Raw genomic sequence first — 27,014 nt, 5'->3', positions numbered from 1 at the left:
AAAACAAGCAGCCAACAACACAATGACAAGATCAAAATCTTGTATATCAATACTGACCCTAAATGTAAATAGCCTAAATGCCCCACTTAAAAGGAATAGAGTGACAAGTTGGATAAAAAGACAAGACATAACAGTCTGGTGTTTTCAAGTGTTGCCCCTCACATGTAATGACATACACAAGTTAAAAGTAAAGGGATGCAGGAAAATCTACTATGCAAGCAGAAAATTAAAAAAAAAAAAAAAAAAAAAAAAAAAGAGCAGGAGTCACTACTCTTGATAAAACAGATTACACCAGCAACAGTCAAGAAGAACAAAGAAAGGAATTGCATAATAAAAGGTTCAATTCAGCAAAAGACTTAATTATCCTAAATCTATGCAAACACAATACTGGAGCACCCAGATTCACAAAACAAGTTCTTCTTGACTTATGCAAAGCCTTACAAGGGCACAAAATAATAGTGGGGAACTTCAATACTCCAATGAAATTGTTAGGCAGGTCATTAAGGCAGAAAAATACCAAATAAATTTTAGACTTAAATCTAACACTTGACTAATTGGACAAAACAGACATCTAAAAACTACATCACCCAGCAACTACAGACAATGCATTCTTCTCATTTGCACACAGAGCATATTCTAAGATAGACTATATGCTCAGCCATAAAGCAAATTTCAGCCAATAGAAGATTAAAAAATAACTAAAATCAGAGATGAACTGAAAAAATTGAGACCAAAAAGTCCACAAAAAGATCAGATCAATTAAACCAAGAATTGGTTCTTTGAAAAATAAACAGGATTGATAAACCATTAGGCACATTAACACAGAAAAAACAAACAGAAGATCCAAAAAAGTGGAATTAGAAATGACAAATAGTATTACAACCAATCTCATAGAAATACAAAGGAACCTCAGAGAATATTATAAGCACCTCTATGCAAATTAATTAGAAAATGTAGAGAAAATGGACAAATTCCCAGAGACACACGGTCTCCCAAAATTGAACCAGGAGGAAAGTGACAGTCTGAATAGATCAACAACAAGTTCAGAGATGGAATCATTAATAAAAATCCTACCAACCACAGAATCCTACAAACCACAGAATACCAAATGGAATAACAACTGAATTCTCCCACAAGTACAAAGAAGAAGTGATGCCAATTATACTGAATCTATTTCAAAAAACTTAGGAGGAGGGACTTCTTCCTAACTTAAGCTAAGAAGCTAGCATCATGCTGATACCAAAATTTGGCAGAGACTTACCAAACAAAGAAAACTTCATACCAATATCCCTGATGAACTTTGATGCAAAAATCATAAACAAAATACTAGGAAATTGAATCTAGCAACATATCAAAAAGTTAATTTACCATGATCCTATAGGCTTTATTCCTGAAATACAAGGTTGGTTTAATATATGCAAATCAATAAATATGATTCATCACATAAATAGAATAAAAACACACATGATCATCACAATAGATGCAGATAAAGCCTTCAATGAAATCCAACATCTCTTTATAATAAAAGTCATCAACAAACTAGGCATCTAAAGAACAAACCTTGAAACAGAAAGAGCCGTCTATAATAAACACTACCAACACCATACTGAACGGCCAAAAGCTGGAACCATCCTGCTTGAGAACTGTAACAAGGCAAGGATGCTTACTTTCACCACTCCTATTTAACATAGTACTAGAAGTCCTAGTCTGAATAATCAGGCAACAGAAAGAAATAAAAGGCATAGAAATAGGAAAAGAAGTCAAACTATCTCTCTTTGCTGATGATATGGACTCTATACATAGAAAACCCAAAAGACTCATTAGAATTCTCCTTGAACTGGAATATGAATTCAATAAAGTTTCAGGATACAAAGTTAACTTACAAAAAATCACTAGCATTTCCATTCACCAATAATATTGTAACTGAGAAGCAAATCAAGAATACAAAGTCACTCATAATAGTCACATAAAAATCACAAAAATGAAATATTCAGGAACTCATCAAACCAAAAGATGAAAGATCTCTGCAAGGATTACTACAAAACACTGCTGAAAGAAATCAGAGATGACAAAAATAAATGGAAAAACATTTCATTCTCATGGATTGGGAGAATCAATATTTTTTAAATGGTTACAGTTTCAAAACAATTTACAGATTCAATTTTATCTTTATAAAAATATCAGTGTCATTTTTCATGAAATTAGAAAAATCTATTCTAAAATGTATTTGAAACAACAACAACAAAAAAGCCCAGATAGCCAAAGCAATCCCAAGCAAATAGAACAAATCCAACAGTATCACGTATTTCCATTTCACACTGTACTATAAGGTTACAGTAACCAAAAAAACCTGCCACTGATAAAAAAATATATAATTAGACTGGTAAATAATTGAGAAATAAACTTACACACCTAGAACAATCTGATCTTTGACAAAATCAACAAAAATAAGCAATGGAGAAATGATTCCATATTTGATAAATGGTACTAGGACAACTGGATACCCATATGCAAAACAGTAAAAATGCACTACTAATTCTCACCATACACAAAAATTAACTCAAGATAGACTAAAGACTTAAATGTAAGATGTGAAACTAAAAATTCTACACAGAAATTTAGCTGGGAGTGGTTGTTCATGCCTGTAATTTCAGTGCTTTGGGAGGACAAGATGAGCAGATTGCTTAAACTCAGGAGTTCGAGACAAACCTGGGCAACACCAACATGGTAAGACCTCGCCTACAGAAAGCACACAAAAATTAACAGGGCATGATGGCATGTGCCTGTAGTCCCAGCTCCTTGGGATGCTGAGGTGGGAGGACCACTTGAGTCTGGGAGGTATGGGTGCAGTAAGCTGAGCTGAGATCACACCACTGCACTTCAACCTGGGCAACAGAGAGAGATCTGGTCTCAAAAATTAATAATAATAAAATAAAAAAGGAAATCAAGGAAATACTCTTCTCGACATCAGCTTTGGTGAAGAATTTATGGTTAAGTCCTACAAAAACAATTGCAACAAAAAACAAAAATTGACATTGAGACCTAAATAAACTAAAGCGTTTCTGAGAGCAAAATAAATTGCCATCAGAGTAAATAGTCTTCATAATGGGAAAAAGTATTTTCAAACTATGCATCTGAAAAAGGTCAAATATCTAGAATCTATAGGAAAATTAAACAAAAAACCCCAATAATACAAATATAAAATAGGCAAAAGACATGAACAGGTAGACACTTTTCTATTATTATTATTATTATACTTTAAGTTCTAGGGTACATGTGCACAACATGCAGGTTTGTTACACAGGTATACATGTGCCATGTTGCTTTGCTGCATCCGTCATCTCGTCATTTACATTAGGTATTTCTCCTAATGCTATCCCTCCCCCAGCCCCTCACCCCCTAACAGGCCCTGGTGCATGATGTTCCCCTCCCCGTGTCCATGTGTTCTCCTTGTTCAACTCCCACTTATGAGTGAGAACATGCGGTGTTTGGTTTTCTGTCCTTGTGATATTTTGCTGAGAATGATGGTTCCCAGCTTCATCCATGTCCCTGCAAGGGACTTGAACTCATCCTTTTTTATGGCTGCACAGTATCCTATGGTGTATATGTGCCACATTTTCTTTCTCCAGTCTATTATTGATGGACATTTGGGTTGGTTCCAAGTCTTTGCTATTGTGAATAGTGACACAATAAACATACATGTGTGTGTGTCTTTATAGTAGCATGATTTATAATCCTTTGGATATACACTCAGTAATGGGATTGCTGGGTCAAATGGTATTTCTAGTTCTAGATCCCTGAGGAAACGCCATACTGTCTTCCACAATGGTTGAACTAATTTACACTCCCACCAATAGTGTAAAAGTGTTCCTATTTCTCCGCATCCTCTCCAGCATCTGTTGTTTCCTGACTTTTTAACGATCGCCATTCTAACTGGCATGAGATGGTATCTCATTGTGGTTTTGATTTGCATTTCTCTGATGGCCAGTGATGATGAGCATTTTTTGATATGTCTGTTGGCTGCATAAATGTCTTCTTTTGAGAAATGTCTGTTAATATACTTTGCCCACTTTTTGATGGAGTTGTTTGTTGTCTTTCTTGTAAATTTGAGTTCTTTGTAGATTCTGGATATTAGCCCTTTGTCAGATGGATAGATTGCAAAAATATTCTCCCATTCTGTAGGTTGCCTGTTCACTCTGAAGATAGTTTCTTTTGCTGTGCAGAAGATCTTTAGTTTAATTAGATCTCATTTATCTATTTTGGCTTTTGTTACCATTGCTTTTGGTGTTTTAATCATGAAGTCTTTGCCCATCCATATGTTCTGAATAGTATTGCCTAGGTTTTCTTCTAGAGTTTTTATGGTTTTAGGTCTTACATTTAAGTCTTTAATCCATCTTGAGTTAATTTTTGTGTAAAGTGTAAGGAAGGGATTCAGTTTCAGCTTCCTACATATGGCTAGCCAGTTTTCTCAGTACCATTTATTAAATAGGGAATCCTTTCCCCATTGCTTGTTTTTGTCAGGTTTGCCAAAGATCAGATGGTTGTAGATGTGTGGTGTTATTTCTGAGGTCTCTGTTCTGTTCCATTGGTCTATATATCTTGTTTTGCAGACAGACACTTTTCAAAAGAAGTTGTACAAATGGATCTATAATCATCAGAAAAATGTAAATTAACACCACAATGGGTTACTATCTCACACCAGTCGGAATGGCTATCAATAAAAAGAAAAAAATGCCAGTGAAATTGCAGAGAAAAGGGAATGCTTATAAACTGCTGGTGGAAATATAAATTAGTTCAGCCACTGTGAGAAGCAGTTTGGGAATTTCTCAAAGAACTTAAAATAGAACAGCCATTTAACCCAGTAATCTTATTACTGGGTATACATTCAAAATAAAATAAACTGTTCTACCAAAAAGACATATGTACATGCATGTTCATCATGGTTTTCTGTTCTTGCATTAATTCACTTAATGAATTAATGAATTAACGAATTCATCATAGCACTATTCACAATGGCAAATAAATGAAATCAATCTGCATGCTCATTGATGGTGGACTAGATAAAGAAAATATGGTACATGTATACCATGGAATACTATGCATCTATAAAAAAGAATAAAATCATGCTTTTTGCAGAACTATGGATGCTGCTGGAGGCCATTGTCCTAAGCATATTAATGCAAGAACAGAAAAACAACTGTTGTATGTTCTCACTTACAAGTGGGAGCTAAACGTTGAATACATGTAACCACAAAATGGGAACAGTCGATAGGGGGAATACTAGATGGGGGAGAGAAAGAGGCAGTGTGGCCTGAACAACAGCTCAGTTTTCTTGAGCTGAAGTATTATGATTAGCATAAAAGTAAAAATTATAAAAAATTTAAATACAAGAAATTTTAAAATGAAATTAAAATAAAATAAAGAGCCAAACACAAACATTCATGTTAATCTTTTAAAGAAACACATCAATTCCACATTGCCATAGGCCAAAGTCTAAATCATAACATATAGTATGCTCTAAATTAAAAACATTATATAGGCTGGGCGCAGTGGCTCACGCCTGTAATCCCAGCACTTTGGGAGGCCGAGGCGGGTGGATCACAAGCTCAGGAGATCGAGACCATCCTGGCTAACTCGGTAAAACCCTGTCTCTACTAAAAATACAAAAAAATTAGCCGAGCGTGATGGTGGGCGCCTGTAGTCCCAGCTACTCGGGAGGTTGAGGCAGGAGAATGGCGTGAACCCAGGAGGTGGAGCTTGCAGTGAGCCGAGATCGCGCCACTGCACTCCAGCCTGGGCAACTGAGCGAGACTCTGTCTCAAAAAAAAAAAAAAAAAAAAAAAAAAATTATATAATTGTAACCAGCATCATCACCCAACACAGCCTTCAATTCCTCAGGTTCTGTAGTACAAGTGAAGCACTAACCATTTCTTCCAGAATGCTCACATGTTCCTCTGTCTCTCTTCCTGAAACACATGGCACCACTAACCATTCCCACTTTTTGTTTGGTTTAGAAAAGTATTTTCTAAACCATATGCAAGTATATTTTCAAAAGTTGTTCAAATATCTCTCACTAAATGTTAACTTCACCAATTAATATTGATAAAATAACATTTGCAGAGAAAATAAACACGCATATTTGATCACAGTGTGTGTATCAATATGATTGGTAAAACATTAATTTAAAAAAAAAATATTTAGGAACAAGACTATTATTTGGCTGAGCCTCTGAATGCCTAACTAACAGAAGTTTCTACCTGAAACTCCATGTACCATCTAAAAATACATACCTAAAACATTAATAATTGAAACAACAGAAAGCCTCAACAACCACTTTTTAGCTTTATGACCTGCAACAATTAAGATTTGTTTCTCAGAACGTCTGATGTAACAGTTATTAAATATTTTGATTTCCATCTTTATCTTTTTCAACTTTTAGGTTCAGGGTTACATGTGCACATTTGTTACATGGGGAAATTGTGTGTCACTGAGATTTGGTATACAAATGACCCCACCATCCAGGGAGTGAGCATGGTACCTGATAGTACTCTCATCCCTCTTCCACCCTCCCCTACTAGTAGTCTCCAGTGTCTATTGTTTCCATCTTTGTGTTCATGTGTATTTGATCCGTTGCCCCATTTATAAGTGAGGACGTGAGGTATTTGGTTTTCTGTTCTTGCATTAATTCACTTAGGAAAATGGCTTCCAGCTGCAACCATGTTGCTGCAAAGAACATGATTTTATTCTTTGTATGGCTGCCTAGGATTCCATAGTGTATATGTATCACATTTTAACATCTAGTCCTCCACTGATTGGCAACTAGCTTCATTCCATGTCTTTGCTACTGTTAATAGTGCTGCAATGAAAGTATAAGCGCATGTGTCTTTTTGGTAGAGCAATTTCTTTTCCTTTGGGTCTATATAACCAGTAATTGAATTGCTAGGTCAAATGGTGGTTCTAAGTTCTTTGAGAAATCTTCAAACTGGTTTTCACAGTAGCTGAACTAATTTATCTTCCCACCAAGAGTACATAAGAGTTCCCTTTTCTCTGCAACACCACCACCATCTCTTATTTTTTGACTTTTTAACAATAGCTATTCTGACTAGTGTGAAATAGTATCTCTGTGGTTTTTATACACATTTATCCAATGATTAGTAATTGAGTATTTTTTCCTATGCTTGTTGTCTGCATGAATATATATTTTTTTGAAGTATCTGTTCATGTCCTTTGCCCCCTTTTTAATGGGGTTATTTGTTTTTAGCTCATTGAATTGTTTAAATTCCATGTAGATTCTGGATATTAAACTTTTGTTAGATGATAGTTTGTAACTATTTTCTCCCATTCTGTATGTTGTCTCTTGACTCTACTGATAGTTTCTTTGGCTATGCAGAAGCTCTTTAGTACAATTAGGTCCCACTTGTCAATTTTTTTTATTGGTATTGCAATTCATTTTGGGAACTTAGTCATAAATTCCTTGCTAAGGCTGTTGTACAGAATGGTACTTTCTAGATTTTAGTCTAGGATTCTTATAGCTTTAGGTCTTATATTCAAGTCTAATCAACCATGAGTTAATTTTTGTACATGACAAGAGGTAGAATTCCAGTTTTATTTTCTGCATATGTAATTGTCACCTTTAAACAAAAGCAGATATGGAAGGTTATTACTTCTCATGAATATACTGAATGTCTTTATAATATATATATATTTTTTTGTCTCACATACTGCAGGACTTTGCACAAACGCTCTTAAAGTCAGTTGAAATGTAGCCAGGAGGCAGTGTATGTACAAAAATAACTAATATATGGTATAACATGTGCCACCAGTGCTGCAATACTGGAAATTTTGAAAGCTGAATATTATTGCTGACAAGCAGGAATGGAGATAAATGTTTAATTATGTGTTTAGTTTCAGTAATTTAAATTAGAGTTTAGAAAGACACATTAAAAAGAACTTTACCAATGTGTTAAATATTGAAACACTAAAGAGAGATAATAAAATGTATACAGTTACAGAGATTAAATATGTATAAAATAGCAGTGGAACCTAAAACAAATAAGGTTTGGCAACATAGCACTGATGAACACAATGTATTATGCTAGTTTAAAACACATTAATGCATATGTTTTGCTAAATTTTTAAGAACTTTTGTGTCTGTAATCATGAGAGATCTCGGCCTGTAAATTTCCTTTTGTGTATGGTTAAGAAATTTTTTATATCAAGGTTTATTTGACTTCATATAACAAATTTATAGGAATTTCCTGTTTGTATAATCTGGACAAATGGTTCAAAATAATATTATTCCTTAAATAGATATCTCAAAAACATCATTACTGAAACTAACTGGGCCTGGAGTTTTATTTTTTAGAATATTTTATTTAATTTGCATTATTAATAAGCATTAATATTAATAATATAATATTATTACTATTAATATTATACTAATTATAATTATATAGTTATATAATTATATTATTATATTAATATTATTACTATTAATAAGATTAACAATAAGTATTAATACTTAATTTGTATAAAAATGTACAAATATTTGTCTTTTTTACATTGTTTTGACAGGAATTTACCTAAATTTTCATATTTATTACTGTAAAGTTGTTCATATTATGCTTTTACTATATTATCATTCTTGCTTTTATGTAAAATTAGTTTTATAGTATAATAAAAATACCAAAAAATACATAGATTATAAATGTATAGTTTGATGACTGGGGCAAAGCTTCCAGAGGAAGGAACAGGCAGCAATCTTTGCTGTTCTGCAGCCTCCACTGGTGATACCCAGGCAAACAGGGTCTGGAGTGGACCTCCAGCAGACCTACAGCAGAGGGGCCTGACTGTTAGAAGGAAAACAAACAAAGAGAAAGGAATAGCATCAACATCAACAAGAAAATGATGTCCACACAGAAACCCATTTGAAAGTCACCAATATCAAAGACCAAAGGTAGATAAATCCACAAAGATGAGGAAAAAACAACGCAAAAAGGCTGAAAATTCCAAAAACCAGAACACCTCTTCTACTCCAAAGGATCACAACTCCTCATCAGTCAGGGAACAAAACTGGACAGAGAATGAGTTTGATGAATTGACAGAAGTAGGCTTCAGAAGGTAGATAATAACAAAATCCTCCAAGCTAAAGGAGCATGTTCCAAACCAATGCAAGGAAGGTAAGAACCTTGAGAAAAGGCTAGATGAACTGCTAACTAGAATAACCAGTTTAGAGAAGAAAATAAAATATCTGATGGAGCTGAAAAACACATCACAAGAACTTCATGAAGCATACACAAGTATCAATAGATGAATTGATCAAGAGGAAGAAAGGAGATCAGAGACTGAAGATCAACTTAATGAAATAAAGCGTGAAGACAAGATTAGAGAAAAAAGAAGGAAAAGGAATGAACAAGGCCTCCAAGAAATATGGGAGTATGTGAAAAGACCAAACCTACGTTTGATTGGTATACCTGAAAGTGATGAGAAGAATAGAACCAAGTTGGAAAACACTCTTCAGGATATTATCCAGGAGAACATCCCCAACCTAGCAAGAGAGGCCAATATTCAAATTCAGGAAATACAGAGACCACCACAAAGATACTCCTCGAGAAGAGCAACCCCAAGACACATAATCATCAGATTCACCAAGGTTGAAATAAAGGAAAAAATGTTAAAGGCAACCAGAGAGAAAGGTGGGGTTACCCACAAAGGGAAGCCTATCAAACTAATAGCTGGTCTCTCTGCAGAAATGGTACAAGCCAGAAGAGAGTGGGGGCAAATATTCAACATTCTTAAAGAAAATAATTTTCAACCCAGAATTTCATATCCAGCCAAACTAAGCTTCATAAGTGAAGGAGAAATAAAATCCTTTACAGACAAGCAAATGCTGAGGGATTTTGACACCGCCAGGCCTGTCTTACAAGAGCTCCTGAAGGAAGCACTAAATATGGAAAGAAAAAACCTGTGCCAGCTACTGCAAAAACAACCCAAAATGTAAAGACCATCAACACAATGAAGAAATTCTATCAACTAATGGGCAAAATAACCTGCTAGCATCATAATGACAGTATCAAATTCACACATAACATTATTAACCTTAAATGTAAATGAGCTAAATGCCCCAATTAAAAGGCACAGATTGCCAAGTTGGATAGAGTCAAGACCCATTGGTGTGCTGTATTCAGAAGACACACCTCACGTGCAAAGACACACATAGGCTCAAAATAAAGGGATGGAGGAAGATTTAGCAAGCAAATGGAAAGAAAAAAAAAAGCACGAGTTGCAAACCTAGTCTCTGATAAAACAGACTATAAACCAACAAAGATCACAAAACACAAAGAAGGGCTTTCCATAATGGTAAAGGGATCAGTGCAACAAGAAGAGCTAACTATCCTAAATATATATGTACCCAGTGCCGGAGGACCTGGATTCATAAAGCAAGTTCTTAGAGACCTACAAAGAGAATTAGATTCCCACACAATAACAGTGGAAGACTTTACCACTCCACTGTCAATATTAGACAGATCAATGAGACAGAAAATTCACAAGTATGTTCAGGACTTGAACTCAGCTCTGGACCAAGCAGACCTAATAGACATCTACAGATCTCTCCACCCCAAATCAATAGAACATACATTCTTCTCAGCACCATATAGCACTTATTCTAAAATTGACCACATAATTGGAAAACACTCCTCAGCAAATGCAAAAGAATGGAAATCATAACAAACAGTCTCTCAGACCACAGTGCAATCAAATTAGAACTCAGGATTAAGAAACTCACTCAAAACTGCACAACTACATGGAAACTGAACAACATGCTCCTGAGTGACTAATGGGTAAATAAAGAAATTAAGGCAGAAATAAATAAACTCTTTGAAATCAATGAGAACAAAGACACAACATACCAGAATCTCTGGGACACAGCTAAAGCAGTGTTTAGAGGGAAATTTATAGCACTAAATGCCCATAGGAGAAAGTGAGAATAATCTAAAATCAACACCCTAACATCACAATAAAACGAAATGGAGAAGCAAGAGCAAATAAATTCAAAAGCTAACAGAAGACAAGACATAACTAAGATCAAAGCAGAACTGAAGGAGATAGAGACACAAAAAAAACTTTAAAAAATCAATGAACCCAGGAGCTGGTTTATTGAAAAGATTAACAGAATAGATAGACTGCTAGCCAGACTAATAAAGAAGAGATAGGAATCAAATAGGCAGAATAAAAAATGATAAAGAGGAGATCGCCACTGATCCCAAAGAAATACAAACTACCACCAGAGAATATTATAAACACCTCTATGCAAATAAACTAGAAAATCTAGAAGAAATGGAAAAATTCCTGGACACATACACCCTCCCAAGACTAAACCAGAAAGAAGTCAAATCCCTGAATAGACCAATAACAAGTTCTGAAATTGAGGCAGAAATTAATAGCCTACAAAAATAGCTATTAATTAGTAGCCAACGAAAGCCCAGGACCAGACAGATTCACAGCTGAATTATATCAGAGGTACAAAGAGGAGCTGGTACCATTCCTTCTGAAATGATTCCAAATAGTGGAAAGAGAGGGACTCCTCCCTAACTCATTTTATGAGGCAAGCATCACCCTGATACTAAAACCCGGCAGAGACACAACAAAAACAAAAAATTTCAGGCCACTATCCCTGATGATAATCGATGCAAAAGTCCTCAGTAAAATACTGGTTAACCAAATCCTGCAGCACGTCAAAAAGCTTATTTACCATGATCAAGACAAATTCTTCCCTAGGATGCAAGGCTGGTTCAACACACACAAATCAATAAACGTAATCCATCACATAAACAGATCCAATGACAAAAACCACATGATTATCTCAATAGATGGAGAAAAGGCCGTTGATCAAATTCAACACCCCTTCATGCTAAAAACACTGAATAAACTAGGTATTGATGGAATATATTTCAAAATAATAAGAACTATTTATGACAAATCCATAGCCAATATCATAATGAATGGACAAAAGATGGAAGCATTCCCTTTGAAAACAGGTACAAGACAAGGGTGCCCTCTCTCACCACTCCTACTCAACATAATACTGGAAGTTCTGGCTAGAACAATCAGGTAAGAGAAAGAAATAAAGGACATTCAAATAGGAAGAGAGGAAGTCAAAGTATCTCTGTTTGCAGATGACATGATTGTATATTTAGAAAATCCCATTGTCTCAACCCCACAAATTCATAAGCTGATAAGTAACTTCAGCAAAGTCTCAAGATACAAAATCAGTGTGCAAAAATCACAAGCATTTCTATATATCAATAACAGACAAACGGCCAAATCATGAGCAAATTCTCATTCACAATTGCTACAAAGATAATAAAAAACCTAGGAATAAGATTTACAAGGGATGTGAAGCATCTCTTCAAGGAGAACTACAAACCATTGCTCAAGGAAATTAAGGAGGACACAAGCAAATGGAAAAACATTTTATGCTCATGGATAGGAAGAATCAATATCGTGAAAATAACCATACTGCCCAAAGTAATTTATAGATTCAATGCTATTCCCATCAAGCTACCACTGACTTTCATCACAGAATTAGAAAAAGCTACTTTAAATTTCATATGGAACCAAAAAAAGAACCCGTATAGCCAAGACAATCCTAAGCAAAAAGGGCAAACCTGGAGGCATCACTCGACCTGGCTTTAGACCACAAGGCTACAATAAACAAAAGAGCATAGTACTGGTACCAAAACAGATATATAAGCTAATGGAACAGAACAGAGGCCTCAGAAATAACACCACATATCTACAACCATCTGATCCTTGACAAACCTGACAAAAACAAGCAATGGGGAAAGGATTCCCTATTTAATAAATGGTGTTGGGAAAACTGGCTAGCCATATACATAAAACTGAAACTAGACCACTTCCTTATACCTTATACAAAAATTAACTCAAGATGGATAGAAGATTTAAACGTAAGACCTAAAACCATGAAAACCCTAGAAGAAAACCTAGGCAATACCATTCAAAACTTAGGCATGGGCAAAGACTTTGTGAGTAAAACACCAAAAGCAATTGGAACAAAAGCCAGCATTGACAAATGGGATCTAATTAAACTAAAGAGCTTCTGCACAGCAAAAGAAACTATCATCAGAGTGAACAGGCAACCTACAGAATAGGAGAAAATTTTTGCAATCTATCCATCTGACAAAGGACTAATATCTAGAATCTACAAGAAACTTAAACAAATTTACAAGAAAAAAACAACCGCATCGAAAAGTGGACAAAGGATATAAACAAACAATTTTCAAAAGAAGACATGTATGCGGCCAACAAACATGAAAAGTCAGTTATCACTGGTCATTAGAGAAATGCAAATCAAAACCAAAATGAGATACCATCTCACACCAGTCATGGTGATCATTAAAATGTCAGGAAACCACAGATGCTGGAGCAGATGTGGAGAAATTGGAATGCTTTTACACCGTTGCTGAAAGTGTAAACTAGTTCAACCATTGTGGAAGTCAGTGTGATGATTCCTCAAGGATCTAGAACAGGAAATACCATTCCTCCCAGCAATCCCATTACTGGGTATATACCGAAGTATTATAACTCCTTGTACTATAAAGACACATGCACACGTATGTTTACTGCAGCACTATTCACAAGAGCAAAGGCTTGGAACCAACCCAAATGCCCATCAATGTTAGACTGAATAAAGAACATGTACACCATAGAATACTATGCAGCCATAAAAAAGAATGAGTTTATGTCCTTTGCAGGGACATGGATGAAGCTGGAAATCATCATTCTCAGCAAACTGGCAAAGGAACACAAAACCAAACATCGCATGTTCTCACTCGTAAGTGTGAGTTGAACAGTGAGGACATATGGGAACAGGAAGGGAAACGTCACACACACACGGGGCCTGTCAGGGGGTGAGGGCAAGGGGAGGAATAGAATTAGGAGAAATATCTAATGTAGATGACGTGTTGATGGGTGCAGCATGCCACCATGGCACATGTATACCTATGTAACAAACCTGCATGTTCTGCACATGTACCCCAGAATTTAAAGTATAATTTTAAAAGTCTGAAATAAATGTGGGCAAAAAAACTTACAAATGACTAATGAGTCTAAGATTTAATGACAAATGTATGATAAATTTAGAAACATAATTTCTCTCACTCCCATCCTCATTTCCTTAAAAGTAAATCATGACAAGAATTAGCAGTCTGCAAAATAAAATGTATTCTTATACTTGGCCTGATTATTTGCATAAAGTGCAGCAAAAATAGTTAATTTTATATATGCTTTTTAAAGTGACTCTGATGGAACTCTGTTTCACAAGGGATATCAGACAGGACTTATTACAGCTGAGCCCAGCCATGATTTTGTACCCTCAAATACCTATGAGTTGGGTAAACTTCTCTCTTCTTGAGGCCTCAAGAACATGGGGTTCCTGGGCCTCTTAGAAAGTGGCATTCTTTATTCACCACAGGTTAGGAAACCTGTATGGCAACTGTTTAGACAAGGTATGAAGCCAGTTTTCCAAAGGGGCTTTTATTGGCTCTGCATGTCAAGCTTGATTCCTTAAAGAGAAGCATGGACTTGCAGCCAAAGCCTTGGACAAACGACCAGTTTCTCCAATTGCATCTGTTTCAAAAGAAAATGCATTATTATTGCACTTATGCAAATAACTATATTGCCATACATTAAGAATACTCAGATCGTTTTCAAATTCTAGAGGAGCCAGGCATAGAGAAACAAACATGCTCCAAATTTTTTTCATAGGAGTATAACTTTCTCAATGATTAAAGACTGTAAATAGCTCAAAATAAAAGTTTTCTTGACTCTGAAGTACAAAACAAGGAATAGCAACATTTTAAGCAAAAGTTAAAAAATGATTACTTCAGTTCTCTGTTAGTTCATTTTATTCTGTTAACTCCTGTGCTGTTTGATATTTGTGAACATTTCAGTGCTTCATGAGTCCTCTATATTTTTTTTTTATTTTAACATCACAATTTCCAAAGTTTCCAGAAACTTGCATTTGAGAACACCTGTCAAAGTTCTATAGCTGATTTTAAACCATCTTTTGAAGAGGATCAAAACAAGACAACAATTGCCTGTGAATAACAAAATATCCAGGGTAGTTATAGTCAAAAACAGGATTGACAAATAAATTTGGTTAACTCTATGGTTTACAACACCTTAATATAAAAACCTTAATAGTGATTGATAGCATATACTCAGACATTAGAATTTTATAAATCCCATACAATTGTGGAATATATGTTAATATTATTCACTAAAATACAACCTGAAGAATACTAAACATCATTTTGGCAATCCCATGTACGTAAACATGCCAAATAATCCTGCTTACATCTTTTCCGGATGCTCCAGAGGCCCTCCGTAGCATTCAAGAGCTAGAGGTTATGAAAGACAACCATGAAACTGAAGTTTAATTTGGAAGAAAATGGTTAAACATGTTAGAGGTTTAAAAGAGTTAATGTTATAATATACAGTCCCAGATTACCATAAGTTACTTATTTGGCCAAAATAATGACTTAAACATTTTAAAACAAGGAAAGAACCTTTACTCTTTTTTTTTCTTTTTTCTTTTTTTTCTTTCTTTCTTTTTTTTTTTTTTTTTTTTTTTGAGATGGTGTCTGGCTCTATGGCCCAGGCTGGAGTGCAGTGGTGCAATCTCAGCTCACTGCAAGCTCCTCCTCCCAGGTTCACACCATTCTCCTGCCTCACCCTCCCAAGTAGCTGGGACTACAGGCACCCACCACCACGCCCGGCTACATTTTTTTTGTATTTTTAGTAGAGATAGGGTTTCACCATGTTAGCCAGGATGGTCTCAATCTCCTGACTTCGTGATCCGCCTGCCTCGACTTCCCAAAGTGCTGGGACTATAGGCATGAGCCACCGAGTCCGGCTGCAAGAACCTTTTCTCCTTAAGAGGAAATATTTAACTTTCCAAACAATTTGTGTACTATCTTCTCTTTTTCTTGGCAGACTATCTGCAAGGCAAATGAACATCTTTCATTATCCTTTACTATTACATGAAAATCTTGTACAAGGAAGAGAAAGTGAAATTCTACTGTTACATTAGTTTACTATTAATGTCAACTCTAGTTTTTTTAATAAAACCTTTTAGACAACTCTCTCCAATTTTAAACAGTTTGACCATGAGGTAAGATTCTTATAAACCTTTTATAATGCTTTACGAATTCTGCTCAAGAGCAGATTAGTGCCATAAAGGAAACTTGTGCTTTTATTTCAATGTATAATTTATGGAAAAACCATATAATATCCTTTTTATTGTAGTTAATATGTTCAAACATGGAATTTTTTTTTTTTTGCAAGATAAATGTTTAGAAATCTTCCACAACTTGTTTAAATCTTCAGCGTCATCTTACCTAATTTAAAACAATCCTTTAACCCTAGGCAAAAACTTATACTTCCATGCCTTCTTATAATCTTTTACTAGAAACACATTTCACTATTCTTATACACCTTGCATGTAAATCCATTTTCAGTGGTCTCAATTACATGTTATAATGGTAACATTTGGAATTTTTAACTTTAATGTAAAATCTGGTAAGTTGTTTTAATTATGCACTAGGTGATGATACAGTCTGACCCCTTCCAGCATAGTTAAGGGCATGGTTAATTCCATGTATCCCCAAGCCTTACCAAGTTGTAAAGCAGGCAAGTGGAACAGTTCTCAAAAGCCAAATAAGCAGTTTACAACCTTAAAACATTTAGCAAACCTGGTATCTGATCTGCATAATTTAGACCACCTATTTACATTTTAACAACATTTGCATTTTACCAATAATCTTTAAGACTTTTTCCTCAAAGATTGAAGTTGTGTGAATTAAAAGGTATTACAGTTTTTATCATTCAAAAAATATTTGATCTAATTCCTTATTTTTCTTTTTCTTTTTTTTTTTTTTTTCCTGAGACAGAGTCTCACTCTGTCACCCAGGGTGGGGTGCAATGGCGTGATCTCAGATCACTGTGACCTCCGCCTCCTGGGTTCAAGCGATTATCCTGCCTCAGCCTCCCAAGTAGCTGGTACTACAGGCATGCACCACTATGCCCAGCTAATTTTTGTATTTTTAGTAGAGACAGGGTTTCATCGTGTTGGTTGGCCAGGATGGTCTCGATCTCTTGACGTCGTGATCTGCCTGCCTCGGCTTCCCAAAGTGCTGGGATTACAGGCGTAAGCCACCATGCCTGGCCTTATTTTTCTTTAAGCCAACCAATTAGAGCTCTTTTTCATACACACTACACACAACACATATATAACTACACAGACGGACAGGAGATTCTGTAGTTATAAGATTTTTGGTTTGCCAGTCTCCTAATTGGATTATTGGCCTCTGGGTAGAGCCCTTTATGAACAAGGCTAGGAAAACTTGTAGCTTCTAGGGCCTAATCAACAGGTTTAACTGGAAGATAAAAACAGGTATTGAGAGGGATCTATTCATTTTAATTTCTGGGGTTCTATAAGGAAACAGAGGTTTATCCCAAAATGAAATCAGTAGTGCCTTTTCTGTTTTTCCCAAGGAGTCCCATGCTATCACAAATTATCTTAGGGCCTCTCATGCAGGCATTAAGAGTGGCAAGGCAAAATGGAGAAAAATAATTCAGTTGACTGAGGAAAAAAAAATGTTTTTCCAGAAAAAGAAGATTCAAGAAAACAAAAAAAGAACCCATAAAGATATTTTAAATATACCTATAGCTTGGATATCCAGTTTTAATTAAGCAGTGTGCTCTTTAAGAAAGTCCCTTTAAATCCCTTATTACCTAACTTTAGCCATACCAAGTGGGCAGTATTTCTGGCTTTTGAACTTTATCAAAAGTAACCTCACAGGTGAAACCAACAAGCCTCAATCAAGACATGCGAAGCACACCAGGTTGGCTCCAGCTTAAGACCAATCTCATAAATCCTTTTTCATTAATTAAAACTTTATGGAGAATATTGATTCTCACCATTCCTTTTACTGGTTTTCACAGAGAGAGGGAGACCAAAAGTATGACTGGTAAAAACCTTTTACCCTTTTTCTGTCATGTCAGCCTTCTGGGTTCCCTTCTCCTGAGCTCAATTCTAAGCCAACCAGTTTAAGGTTTGGAAAATTAACTTTTCTTAGCTTGGAGAATGCATCTGAGGGGAATTTCCAGTAGAATGGGGACACAATTACCCATCTTTGAAGAGAGGACAGAGAAAGAAAAAGGTGTGTGTGTGTGTGTGTGTGTGTGTGTGTGTGTGTGTGTGTGTGTGTGTTTAAAGGAGTCCCAGGACTGTGGATGCACTCGAAAATGATATAGACTGAAGCTTAATGGTGATTTATCTAGAAAGAGGTAAATAAGGCATCCCTAGATCCCTTCTATTTTCAGTGAATACCAGGGTATGTGAGGGAGAGATAGAGGAGGCATCCTTTCTCTTCCTTCCATCCTTATATCCCTGAGTCCCAGCTACCTTGACACGGTGCCACCCATGGGACCAATCTGGCTTTCACCCATGTTAACAGGGGGTCTGGGGGTAAGATTATCTACTCATACCCACATGCTGCCTTTCCCCCTGCTGTCAGTAGCCTTCGAGTTTCCTATAACTCATTTATCGCATGAATACTAGCATGACCTTTATCCATGAAATGGGAAGCTTGGCTTAATTGGCAAGAATTAGTCATGCTCACCTGTGCTGTGCCTTTTGACTTCCACTGTCATCTGTTCTGGATCCCTCAGATCCAGTTTTCTTTCCTAGAGCTCCAATGAAAAGCTTGGAATTAAGTTTGGGATAAAAACTGTGTCTCAGGGGGTGCATGGCCTCATTAAGTCCCAGATGAAGCTGTGGAATTGTGTCTTCCTCCAACAAGGGAGAAAAAAGTATGTCTTGTGAATTGGGGGTACTGGCCTAAGGAAACACTTTTCAAGAAAAACATCTGGCATAGAAAAGCCCACTCTATTCACCAGACTGTGTTATTTGGTTGGTGCAAAACCAATCACGATTACCACCATTCTAAGTAATGACAGAAACTACAACTATCTTTGCACCAACCCATTAACTCCTGACCTGGTGGAGAAAAGAACAACAACAACAAAGAAAAACACAGCTTAAGTGTAGGGCTGTGTTCATTTCTGACAGGGTGGAGAAAAACAACAACAACAAACAAAAAACCAACAAAAACCAGTTTACGGCATACGTGTAGGGCAGGGAATTTGCTTAGGGGAAGAACCTTTTATTCTGATGCAAATAGTTCTTCCAAAAGGGAGAGAAACTTTTTTATCAGACCAAGTTGGACCCCTTGGCCAGGGGAGGAGAAGACTCTGTGGGCTTGTGGAAGGGAATGCTGGCCAGCTGGCCGCTTGGGGCCTCTGACCTTCGAGACCGTACTGGGGCCTGGGCAGCAGCTGTGGCTCAGTACTGCCCTGCATGGCCATTGGACCATTCATGCACATGCAGCAGACATAGCCATGAGCCCTAACAGGGAAGGAAGAGAGAGGGCAGAGAGCTGCCATTTGCCTATTCATCTTGTGCATGCACCTGTGGCCATTGGGGTGTGGGTGCAACAGCTCAATATTGTAAAAGGAAAAATAGGTGTCATTATAATCTTGAAAAAAATAAATAAAAGGAAAATGCCGTAGAAAAAATTGGGTTGGACTGAGGCCAACATTCCTGATTCTTGAGAGTGACATGGGGATGGCAGTCTCCCCTGCCCTCAGAAAAAAATCTGAGGACAAGAAAGCTCAGAAATAAAAGTGAAATACATTATTGGGTCTGTATTTTACTCACCCTTCTAATGTGTCCCCAAAAAGGCCACCAAAATGATGCAGGATTTTTTTTCCTCCTTAGTTCACCTAAACCCAGGTTCTTGTCTCACAACCAGGAAAAATTAGGCATGCAGACACATTGAAGAGTGAGGAGGATGGAATTTATTAAGTGAAAGAAAAACTCTCAACAAAGTGAGGAGTCCTGCATGCAGGTTTCCACCTCACAAAATTGAATACCAGGTCACTACATACAAGTTGAAGAAGTCAGTTCTCCTCCCCTGCATAAGGTATGAATTCCTGATGGCTCAACCCCATTACCCCAGTGCATTTGGGGCACGTGTAGACAAGTGCTCTGTGCAGGTTCCCCATTCTGAACAAAGCATCTGATGTATAGACTTGTTTTGAGGGGGAGTAGTCAGAGATTTTTGGGGGACTCTTTTCTATTTGCCTAGGCATTTGGCCGTCCCTTGCCTCTATCAATTTTATTTTAAAAATGAGCAACAGATTTGAATAGACATTTCCTTTTTTTTTTTTTTGAGACAGAGTCTCGCTTTGTCGCCCAGGCTGGAGTGCAGTGGCCAGATCTCAGCTCACTGCAAGCTCCGCCTCCCGGGTTTACGCCATTCTCCTGCCTCAGCCTCCCGAGTAGCTGGGACTACAGGCGCCCACCACCTCGCCCGGCTAGTTTTTTGTATTTTTTAGTAGAGACGGGGTTTCACCATATTAGCCAGGATGGTCTCGATCTCCTGACCTCGTGATCCGCCCGTCTCGGCCTCCCAAAGTGCTGGGATTACAGGCTTGAGCCACCGCGCCCGGCCTTGAATAGACATTTCTTAAAAGAAGACACACAAATGCCAAACAGGCATATAAAAACTGCTCCGCATCATTGGTTATCAGAGAAATGCAAATCAAAACTACAATAAGATGTCCATCTCAACCAGTTAAAATGGATTATATACAAAAGGCAGGCAATAATAAATGCTCAAGAGAGTGTGGAGAAAGGGCATTTTATATGAATTAGTGCAAATATAAGAAAAACAGTTTGGAGGTTCCTCAAAAATGAAAAGGAGAGTTACCATGTAATTTAGCAATCCCTCTTCTGCGTAGATGCTCAAAATAAAGGAAATCAGTACATTAGAGAGATATCTGCACTCCCATATTTGTTGCTGCACAGTTCAAAATAGCCAAGATTTAGAAGCAAGCAAATTGTCCATTGACAGGTGAATGGATAAAGAAATGTGGTACCTATACACAACTTAGTACTAGTTAGCCATAAAGAATAATGAGATCCATTTATTTGCAACAGCATGAATAGAACTGGAAAATTCTATGTGAAGTAAAATAAGTCAGGAACAGAAAGACAGATACTGCATATTCTTACTTATTTGTGGGATATTAAAATAATCAAAACTACTGAACTCATGGGCATAGAGAATAGAAGGATGTTTACAAGAACCTAGGAAGGGTAGTGCAAAGCTGGGTGTGGGGGCATGAAGATAGTTAATGGGTAAACAAATAGTTAAAAAAAAAATGCATAAGACCTACTGTTTGATAACACAATAAGGTGACTATGGTGAATAGTAACTTAATTGTATATTTAAAAATAATTAAAAGAGTCTTGTCATTGGATCTTTTGTAACACAAAAGATAAATGCTCTAGGGGATGGACACCTCATTCTCCATAATGCAATTATTTCACATATCATACCTATATCAAAGTTTCTCATGTACCTCATAAATATATATACCTACTATTAACCCACACAAAATTAAAATTAATTATAAAAACACTCTCAAATAAAAATTCTATATCTGGCACAACTATCCTTCAAAAATGTGGGAATAATTAAGACATTTCCAGAAAATAAAAAGCTGATGGAATTAGTTACAACTAGATATGACACTAATAAATGCTGAGGGAGTCTTTTAAGCTGAAATAATATAATGCTACAGAGTAAATTGAAGCATATAAAAATATAAACTTTTCTGGTAAAAGTAAGTATTTTAATAAATATATAATCAGTATTATTAAAACTTTGGTTAACTTCTTTTTTATTATAGTATCTAAAGGGCAAAAGAATGAAAATAATTATGAATCTATGTTAAAAGGTACATACAATATATAAAGATGTAATTTGTGACCACCATGGCATAACCTGGGTAGGCAGAGCTATAAATGAGTAGAATTTTGTATGTGATTGAAGTTAAGCTGGTATCAGTTTAAAATTAATTTTTCTAACTTTAAAATGTTACATGTAATTTTATGGCAAACATAAATAAGTTGTCTATTGAAGATTCACGTAAGAAATTAAGAAGAGAATTAAATAATGCCACAAACAAAAATTAAATAAACACAATGGAAAGCAGAAGGAAGAGAATGAAAGGCAAAAGATAGTCGTAAAACTTATAGATAACAAAGAACAAAATGACAATAGTAATTTCTATTTTATCAGTAATTAGTTTATATGTAGATGAAAGTCTCTCAATGAAATGATGTAGATTAGCAGAAAAGATTAAGAAAATGTAGTATTCAACTCTATGTATTATAGAAGAGACTTGCTTTAGATCAAAGCTAATAAATTGCATAAATGTAAAATACTGGAAAAAAGGCATTTGATACAAATAATAACTTCATGCAAAGAATTTGGTAGCCTCCTGTAGTAAGATTTATTTTCTCTAAACTGTCCTCAGCCAACTCTAACACTGTAGCTCTCATTCACCATGACACACACTGAGGTCAAATCCTCTCACGGTACAAGCCAAAGAGGTCAAATAATGCAATACAAGAAAGCAGAGCTTTAGACCTGAAAAGAATCTACCCATGACTCCTGAAACTTCACAAAGAAAGCACAACACCTCCAAAAAATGAGTGGGTGGCATTTTTATTCTGAGTTCTTTAAAAGGCCTGATTCATTAGATGCATTCTCTGTATTTTCTTTTCTTGATACCAAAGATCGCAAAAGAGGAAGAGGAAATAGGGTGAAAATAACATAAATGAAAGAACATTTTTTTTAAAGTAAGTGAATAGAGAAATCAAGCAAATGTCTTTTTTTTTTCTTTTTTGCAGCAGTGAGGAATTTTAGCCAATTCAGAGGTCTTGTTCCTCAAAACTTGGAATTCTTATTTGGATTAGACCAAGTCAGGTAGAACTGGTCAAATCTGATGGCAGAACAACCAAACTAACAACAAAAAACAATGTTATTACTGAGAACCCTAATGGTAAAGAGAAATTAAAACGAGGTGTATGCCAATCTTAGCCTTTAGTCATTAATAAAATTTTCATGATAAAACCCCAATTCAGCTACCTACCTAGAAAATGCGGAAGCAGGAAGCAGGAAGTATTTCAAACTTGCCTTCCCTGTTGGAAGTGAGCTGAACCTCCAGAAAGGTGTTGCTTGTCCTCCATCATCATAGAAGCAGAAAAGCTCTCTTCTTTTTTGGAAGTTAGTAAAACACCACAAAAGGAGTTGTACAGCAGAATAAAACTTATATCTCAACCAAATTTGGGGAAATTGGAGATTCTCTGGAAAAGGGAATTCTCAGACCTCAGCAAATTGTCTTTTTGGTTTGAGCAATAAAGATAGCCCAAGTTGGTACTAAGCACCAATAAGAGATTTGTCAATGGTCACAGGCATCTCCACTTAAAGTCCCTTCATGGTTTCCAATTTGTAAACCAAAAAGTACCTGAGGCAGGTCTTCATCAATTTAGAAGTTGGTTTTGCCAAGATTAAGGACATGCCCAGAAGAAAAAAAACAAAAAGAGAAACATGGAATCACAGAAATCGTCTGTGGAGTTTGCCATTCTCCAAAGATGAATCTGAGGGCTTTGATGTTTAAAGGAGAAAAGTGGGCTGGAGGAGAAAGAGGAAGGGCATATTAATCCACATTTTGCAAGAGAAAAGGAGCGGAGGAGTCAGTTATATTTTCATCTCAAACTCAGTAAATAGGTTTATTACATAAGATAAGGTGAACATAGATTAGCTACCTGTGGAAATGTTTAATCTTTTCTCTGTAGCTATCTGATTAGAAATAAAAGGTCGTTTCTTGCATGACTCAAATTTATTTTTTCCTTTTGGCATAGTGTATTGGGTTTCCAACTTTTTATTTCCTTTTCACACCATAACATAAACACCTACTATGTAAACAGAACAATTAAAAATAATAAACACCTACTGTGCAACCAGAACAATTAAAAATAATAAAAAAAAATTTAAAAAAACTTGAAAAGAATGTAAAGGAAAATTATGATCCAATGTCAATACACATAAAATTGAGGATTGAGATTTATTTACACCTAAACCATCTCCCTCCTCTATTACCTGATCTAGCTTTCTTGTATCCTCAGTTTAATATCGTGTAGATCTAGGTAGGATGATCCCAAATCTTATGCTCTATCTCTGAATCACCTTTGTGACTGTTGGGTCTCAAAACACATCACCCTAAAATATGACTGTAATCAACCCAAATATGCCATCTCCGAATATATTTCTTTGTTATATTTCCAGGTTTAGTTTGAAATTTGTCAGGATGAGAACTTTTCAGAGAAAATTCTTATTACCTGAGAAACTTTTGTCTGCATACCATGGCACCCTTTATTCACCATATATTTCTTTGCTTCACCCTCCCATAATGTGTCTCCACCAACCCTCAGAAGCTCCAAGCCCTTATTTGTTCCTGTAGCTCAGGATGCTCTATAAACTTCAATATTCTGTCCCTGCTCTGAATCTCATATTTTGTGAAACTCTAATAGATAAGGACATAATTAGCTTTTTTTTCAAAATAGCAAACTAAGACCTTGAGCACCAATTCTTCCGAGAAAGAAGAATCAAAGTTACAGACGAATAATTATAAATCAAATAGAATATAAAGTTGAGAGTGCTGGAGCCTATTGGAGAACTCACAGGAAGAAGTCAGGGCACAGAAAAAGAACAATGCAAGAGTCTGGGAGAGACTGAAGCCTGAGGAACTTGATATTCTAGTAGAAAGGGTAAGTGGGTGTTTCTCGCTCACTTCACCCTATAGGAGATTGGTAATTTCCAAATTGTCAGTAAACTCCTCTGCTTTTGCAAACCCATGCACTGGTGTTGGTGGTGAGTTTGGAAATTCTTGAGGACATTGCACTGGGCTACCAGCTCATACAGGTTCACCTGCCCTACGCCAGAAAAAACCTTCAGTGCCAGGTGCTATATTAGGAGTGTACCTATTGCAGAACTGTGGTCTGCCCAGTAAGCTTCACCCCTTATTTCTCCACAACATTGGAACCACCACAGATATTTCCCAGCACCTGCTTGAATTGTGGCAGGTACACGGAGTGGGGTAAGGTAGACCCTGGAGAGCTGCAGAATTTGTATTAGTCTACCTCTCAGTGAGTGCTTCTTTTTAAAGAGTGAGTGCAGTACAGCAAGGGAGAAACCCTTGGGACAAGGAAAACAACAAGATGTGTTTTCCTGTGGCCAAGGGCTCCTGGTTATTGGCTGAGAGTGACTATGACTCTTTCTGAAGAGACATGGGTCCTGTGCTCAGCTCTGTGGGGAAGGAGTATGGCTCAGCCTCAGTGGCCAGGAGATCCAAGCATTCAGGTACAAACACTGGGAGGGGGATTTCTCCTCCCTTTCCACTCACTGCTGAGGACACAGCCATGGCTGCCCCCACAGAAGATGGGCATGGCTGCACCTGTGGATGACTGTTCTAGCACTATGATGCATGGCTCCACCGCACTGATAGTATGCCCACCAGGCCCAGTCTTGCATGAAAGTTAGGGTCCCCACCCTTCACCACCTATGTGGAGGAACATCATCCCTACAGCTGAAGAGATAAAATTGTTTGTTTCAGGCTGAGAAAGGAGATTGTGCATGAAAGGCATTTTGGCAGAGAACCACAAGGCAGTCATCTTTTATGGCTCTCAGCTACATTATGGCCTGAAGATAGATGTGGTGTCTGTCTATACTTTAAATCTCAAGTTCCAGGACAGTAGCATAACAGGAAAGAATATTTTCTTCTTGCCTGCCCAGGCCATGAAACTAGGGAATTCCTCCCTCACCCTGCAGAGACCTCAGTATATTTTACTAGGAACTTGTCCCACAACCAATGTCAAGACTGATGCTTGTCCTTGCCATTGAGGTGTCTGAGGGTAAGCTGGGTGGTCCAGCTCTACTCAGCTTTGTCCCCATTTCTGAGGCAGAGCTGGGAGCTCACGGCACTGGGCATTCCACGACTACTCCATCACATTAGGCAAGGCAGAGTTCCTCCAAGTAAACAAGGATTACACATATACCTATCTGCTTCTTTGGCAACTGGCTCTTATCGACAAGTGCAACCTACTTGCTGGGAGGTTAAACTGCACAACTCAATTTAAAACCTGCTGGCAAAAATGAAAAATTCTTGGACACAAGATACAATTTCTGAGAACTTTGCTGTGCCAGTTCTGCAAAAGGTGGTGAGCCTGTTCAAATACCACTACTACAACCAGCATTTGAGAAAACCACTAAACAAAGGCTATCTTTAGTATAGCCAAAAATCTATACTGAGCCTTTTCCACTAAAAACATCAAAAATCAATGTCAAACAACCATACACAACATACATTATAGTCACATCCTCCAGGAAAATAATTATTCATGCAAATGAAACTAAATTAAATAATAATTTTAAAAGATGGTTTACTTACATGAGAAGCAAGGAGAGAAACAATTCAGGTGACGTGAAGGATCAGTGCATGACAACACTCCCAAAGGCTCACACTAACACTCCACCGTCAGATCTTAAACAAAATGAAATATCTGAAACACAAGATGAAGAAATAAAAATATTGATCTTAAAGAAGCTCCATGAGATCCAAGAGAAAGTTAAAAACCAACAAAAGGAAGTCAGCAAGACAATTTAGGAAATGAATAAAAAATTTGCTAAAGAGATATTTTGAGAAAAGAAATGTGGAAATAAAGTTTATTGAAGAGATTACAAAATATTATTGAAAACACTAACAATACAATAGATAAAGCCGGAGAAAGAATTGCAGAGCTTGAAGTCAGGTCTGTCAAATTAACCAAGTCAGGAAAAAATAAATAAAAATTTTAAAAATGAACAAAGATTTTGAGAAATAGGGGGTTCTGTAAAACATCCAACCTTTGAGGCATAGGAATTACTGAGAGAGAACACAGAAAAGTAAAAAGTTTGGAAAGTCTATTTGAGGAAATAGCAAACTGATTCATAATTCTGTTAGATATTTATATATCC

The sequence above is a fragment of the Macaca nemestrina genome, chromosome X, assembly GCF_043159975.1.
Source record: "Macaca nemestrina isolate mMacNem1 chromosome X, mMacNem.hap1, whole genome shotgun sequence".
Classification (NCBI taxonomy): domain Eukaryota; kingdom Metazoa; phylum Chordata; class Mammalia; order Primates; family Cercopithecidae; genus Macaca; species Macaca nemestrina.
Note: the sequence above shows the minus strand (reverse complement) of the source record.